Source organism: Salmo salar, chromosome 13 (assembly GCF_965601325.2).
Source record: "Salmo salar chromosome 13, fSalSal1, whole genome shotgun sequence".
Lineage (NCBI taxonomy): Eukaryota > Metazoa > Chordata > Actinopteri > Salmoniformes > Salmonidae > Salmo > Salmo salar.
This window is the reverse complement of record NC_138303.1, coordinates 110,206,501-110,212,500: the sequence shown is the minus strand read 5'-3', so window position 1 is coordinate 110,212,500 and position 6,000 is coordinate 110,206,501. Positions and strand designations below refer to the sequence as shown.

Genomic DNA, 6,000 nt, shown 5'->3' with positions numbered 1-6,000 from the left:
ATTCTAGTTAGCCGAACATCAAAATTCTAGTTAGCCGAACGTCAAAATTCTAGTTAGCCGAACGTTAAAATGTAAGTTAGCTGAACATTTGAGTATTACGTGAATGTTCCTCAACACTACAGCTGGTCAAAAAAATAAATATTCTAATCTAATTTTATTTGTCACGTACACAGTTTACAGCAGGTATAAAAGGTGCAGCTAAACGATTGCGTGCTAGTAGCCTCAACATTACAGTAAAATAATCATCTCCCTCAACATTACAGTAAAATAATCATCTCCCTCAACATTACAGTAAAATAAACATCTCCCTCAACATTACAGTAAAATAATCTGCTCCCTCAACATTACAGTAAAATAATAATCTCCCTCAACATTACAGTAAAATAAACATCTCCCTCAACATTACAGTAAAATAAACATCTCCCTCAACATTACAGTAAAATAATCTGCTCCCTCAACATTACAGTAAAATAATAATCTCCCTCAACATTACAGTAAAATAATCATCTCCCTCAACATTACAGTAAAATAATCTTCTCCCTCAACATTACAGTAAAATAAGCTGCTCCCTCAACATTACCGTAAAATAATCATCCCTCAACATTACAGTAAAATAATCATCTCCCTCAACATTACAGTAAAATAATCTGCTCCCTCAACATTACAGTAAAATAATCTGCTCCCTCAACATTACAGTAAAATAATCAGCTCCTTCAACATTACAGTAAAATAATCATCTCCCTCAACATTACAGTAAAATAATCATCTCCCTCAACATTACAGTAAAATAATCAGCTCCTTCAACATTACAGTAAAATAAACATCTCCCTCAACATTACAGTAAAATAATTTTCTCCCTCAACATTACAGTAAAATAATAATCTCCCTCAACATTACAGTAAAATAATCAGCTCCTTCAACATTACAGTAAAATAATCTGCTCCCTCAACATTACAGTAAAATAATCAGCTCCCTCAACATTACAGTAAAATAATCTTCTCCCTCAACATTACAGTAAAATAATCTGCATCTATAATAAAGAGTCAAATCTAAAATAACAAGTAATAGAAGAGGGAGAATGCATAGTAATATCCTGATATGTACACAAAATGATACACAGAATAGATAATGACCAATGGGATATACAGAATAGATAATGACCAATAGAATATACAGAATAGATAATGACCAATAGGATATACAGAATAGATAATGACCAATAGGATATACAGAATAGATAATGACCAATAGGATATACAGAATAGATAATGACCAATAGGATATACAGAATAGATAATGACCAATAGGATATACAGAATAGATAATGACCAATAGGATATACAGAATAGATAATGACCAATAGGATATACAGAATAGATAATGACCAATAGAATATACAGAATAGATAATGACCAATAGGATATACAGAATAGATAATGACCAATAGGATATACAGAATAGATAATGACCAATAGGATATACAGAATAGATAATGACCAATAGGATATACAGAATAGATAATGACCAATAGGATATACAGAATAGATAATGACCAATAGGATATACAGAATAGATAATGACCAATAGGATATACAGAATAGATAATGACAAAATGATAAGTATGACTGGTACCAATATAAAATGGAGAACGTCTTGGCCGAGCAGTTGAATCAATATTATAATAGAACAGCAGCGTTGACTGTGTGTGTGTGTGTGTGTGTGTGTGTGTGTGTGTGTGTGTGTGTGTGTGTGTGTGTGTGTGTGTGTGTGTGTGTGTGTGTGAGAGAGTGTTTGAGTATGTATGTGTGTGTGTGTTTACGGGTGGTTGTGTTTGTGTGGGGGCTTGTGGGCTTTGTGTGTAAGGGCTGGATATGTGGAGACAGAACAAATAGTCTCTGAGGTGCAGGTCTAACAGCTAGGGTTAGCTGTTCAGCAGTCTGATGGCCTGGTGTTAGAAGGCAGGTCTAACAGCTAGGGTTAGCTGTTCAGCAGTCTGATGGCCTGGTGTTAGAAGGCAGGTCTAACAGCTAGGGTTAGCTGTTCAGCAGTCTGATGGCCTGGTGTTAGAAGGCAGGTCTAACAGCTAGGGTTAGCTGTTCAGCAGTCTGATGGCCTGGTGTTAGAAGGCAGGTCTAACAGCTAGGGTTAGCTGTTCAGCACTCTGATGGCCTGGTGTTAGAAGGCAGGTCTAACAGCTAGGGTTAGCTGTTCAGCAGTCTGATGGCCTGGTGTTAGAAGGCAGGTCTAACAGCTAGGGTTAGCTGTTCAGCACTCTGATGGCCTGGTGTTAGAAGGCAGGTCTAACAGCTAGGGTTAGCTGTTCAGCAGTCTGATGGCCTGGTGTTAGAGGGCAGGTCTAACAGCTAGGGTTAGCTGTTCAGCACTCTGATGGCCTGGTGTTAGAAGGCAGGTCTAACAGCTAGGGTTAGCTGTTCAGCAGTCTGATGGCCTGGTGTTAGAGGGCAGGTCTAACAGCTAGGGTTAGCTGTTCAGCAGTCTGATGGCCTGGTGTTAGAAGGCAGGTCTAACAGCTAGGGTTAGCTGTTCAGCAGTCTGATGGCCTGGTGTTAGAAGGCAGGTCTAACAGCTAGGGTTAGCTGTTCAGCAGTCTGATGGCCTGGTGTTAGAAGGCAGGTCTAACAGCTAGGGTTAGCTGTTCAGCACTCTGATGGCCTGGTGTTAGAAGGCAGGTCTAACAGCTAGGGTTAGCTGTTCAGCAGTCTGATGGCCTGGTGTTAGAAGGCAGGTCTAACAGCTAGGGTTAGCTGTTCAGCAGTCTGATGGCCTGGTGTTAGAAGCTGTCTCGAGACCCGATGCTCTGATACCTCATGCCCAGAGTGAACAGTCTGTGACTCGGACTGTGGCAGAGTAATAACAGAGCTATATAATAAAGTGTAAACTGTTGATAGTCAACAAGGTATGCAGAACACTACAGATTCATAATGATATATAGCCCCTGTCATTAAACCCTGGCTATAAGAATATGGCTGTGATACAATGAGCTACTTGTGATCGTATGCTAATCATGGATTGCGTCGGGGGCCTTTTTGTGTTTAGTGTTTAGGTCTGTTTCCCGGTCCGCCTGCATTTAGGGCCCGGACAATAAACAGGCTATTATATTCTCACGCTACTTTTGTCTGGTTATCCCTGGTCTATACAGAACCCCTTGATCCTTATCTGGTGGAGGGTGGGGAGGTGTGTATGTGTGTGTGTGTGTGTGTGTGTGTGTGTGTGTGTGTGTGTGTGTGTGTGTGTGTGTGTGTGTGTGTGTGTGTGTGTGAAACCGTATTCCTGATGTAGAGGATATTGTGGGCATCGCTGGGTGCCTGGGAGCAGGTAGGGAACAAAAGCCTTTGATAGGCTGAGAGCTGTGTGATGCTAATCACCCTCTCTTGTGTGGTGTGTGTGTGTGTGTGTGTGTGTGTGTGTGTGTGTGTGCGTGTGTTACCACCATCTCCACCGATACACCCTCCTCTTGCTAAAGACTCAAAACCTGTTCAGGCCAGGCTGAATTACACGGACCAATTAAAAAGCTGTGTGTGGGCGTGTACTGTACGTGTGTGACAGTAGCGTATCAGCGAATCAAAGACGTCCTCCTCTCCTCCTCCTCTCCACGTCCACCAGATCCTCTCATCATGTTGATTAGACCTTATTATCTTGTAGTTATAATACACATTTATACATGCAACCTGTTTTATTATATTATCAAGCTTAATTTACATATGGTAATTAGCCAATTATGACACGATGTAGTACTAGACGACAACAAAGTATTACATTCCTTATTTAACATGTATTTAATTCGTAAAAAATAAATTCCCTGTTAATTTAAGTAAAAAATAAATAAATTAACGTGTTTGTCTGTTTTAACCAGCCTTGTTGTTCTAATAACTTTGACACGATGGTAAACACCAATCGGGCGATTCCACGTCAGTGGGAGCAGAAAATATTGTTGTTGTTGTTGATATCTGAGATTGTTCAGACAATTCTTACAGAGGAACTTCATGCTTTTTACATTTGTAACACATATTATTTTAGGGGGGGGGGGGGGCATCACAAAGAAGTGTTTTTATTTTTGTTGCCTATACAGAACTATACATCCTATTACCTTGGGTTGGATTAAATGTGGAAGAACACAATTCAGTTGTACAACTGACTAGGTACCCCCCCCCCCCCCCCCCCTCCCTTTCCTTTAGTATCAGTCAACTCTACATGACACAGACACCATCTTGGTGTCATTATATGTTGTGTTTTATCTATATATATATATATATATATATATATTATATATTATATGTGTTCTCTGCATATGGAGTAGGTCTACATGATGAAATTCAACAACAACGCGGCAGGGTAGCCTAGTGGTTAGAGCGTTGGACTAGTAACCGAAAGGTTGCAAGATCAAATCCCTGAGCTGACAAGGTACAAATCTGTCGTTTTGCCCCTGAACAAGGTAGTTAACCACTGTTTCTAGGCCGTCATTGTAAATAAGAACTTGTTCTTAACTGACTTGTTAAATAAAGGTAAAATACAACAATGTTCATTCAACATAAAACATATATAGTAACAGTCCTAAAGTTTGGACACGCCTACTCATTCAAGGGTTTTTCTTTATTTTCTACATTGTAGAATAATAGTGAAGACATAAAACTATGAAATAACACATATGGAATCAGTAACCAAAAAAGTGTTGAACAAATCAAAATATATTTTATATTTATCAAAGAAGCCACCCTTTGCCTTGATGACAGCTTTGCACACTCTTGACGGGTTAAAGAAGGATTTTTAAGCCTTGAGACAATGGAGACATGGATTGTGTGTGTGTGCCATTCAGAAGGTGAACGGGCAAGACAAAATATTTAAGTGCCCTTGAACAGGGTATGGTAGTAGGTGCCAGGCGCACCGGTTTGAGTGTGTCAAGAACTGCAACGCTGCTGGGATTTTCATACTCAACAGTTTCCCCGTGTGTATCAAGAATGGTCCACCACCCAAAGGACATCCAGCCAACTTGACACAACTGTGGGAAGCATTGGAGCCAACATGGGCCAACATCCCTGTGGAACGCTTTCGACACCTTGTAAAGAAAGTCCATGCCCCGACGAATTGAAGCTGTTCTGAGTGCAAAAGGGGGGTGCAAATCAATATTAGGGAAGTGTTCCTAATGTTTTGTACACTCAGTGTATAACGACACCAAGATGTTGTCTGTATCATTTACAGTTCATGGATCACAGGGTCTAAAATGAGGCATGTAGAGATATTAAAAGGGCTTAAAATGGCCACTTAAATCATGAGAGAGGAAAAAAAATGGTTTTGTGATACAAATGTAAAATGCATGGTAAACATCCTTCCTCCCAATGAAGTTCCTACGTGAGAATTACCAGAGCTATCTGACATACCAAAAATATATTTTTTCCTGATCACACGTCCAATTATTTTATGTTAGCCAGGTATTTCCTGGTAGTAACTTTAACACCGCTGGATCACACGCACGCACGCACGCACACACGCGCGCACGCGCGCACGCACTCATGCATGATTGCTGAAGTGCGTTTGTAATTAAGTCTATCAGTCAATACATATGAAAAATCAAACGTTGTGTAGCAACGACAATTAGCGCAGAATCTAACACAGTGATTATGAGAAACTAATTTCTCACTTTAAGGAGCACGGTAGAATTTGCATCGTTAGTCTGGTAGAACAGTAATTGGCAAAAAAAAAAAATTAAAAAAAAGGGACAGGAGGGGAAAAAAGGAGGAGAAGTTTGAAGTGTGTTATAACTAGAGGGAGGGAGGAGTGTTAATTAGCTAGCATGATAGCATCACGGCTCAATCACAACTAACAGCAGCAGTAGCTAGCATGATAGCATCACGGCTCAATCACAACTAACAGCAGCAGTAGCTAGCATGATAGCATCACGGCTCAATCACAACTAACAGCAGCAGTAGCTAGCATGATAGCATCACGGCTCAATAACAACTAACAGCAGCTGTAGCTAGCATG

At 40.1% G+C, this 6,000-nt stretch overlaps 1 protein-coding gene across 14 annotated transcripts in view; it reads right to left on the bottom strand.

Annotated features, from left to right (window-relative positions):
• Window positions 1-6,000, bottom strand: part of LOC106568540 (transcription factor 4) — a 420,186-nt gene that overhangs the window by 56,824 nt on the left and 357,362 nt on the right. The gene's annotated exons all lie outside the window — the stretch shown is intronic.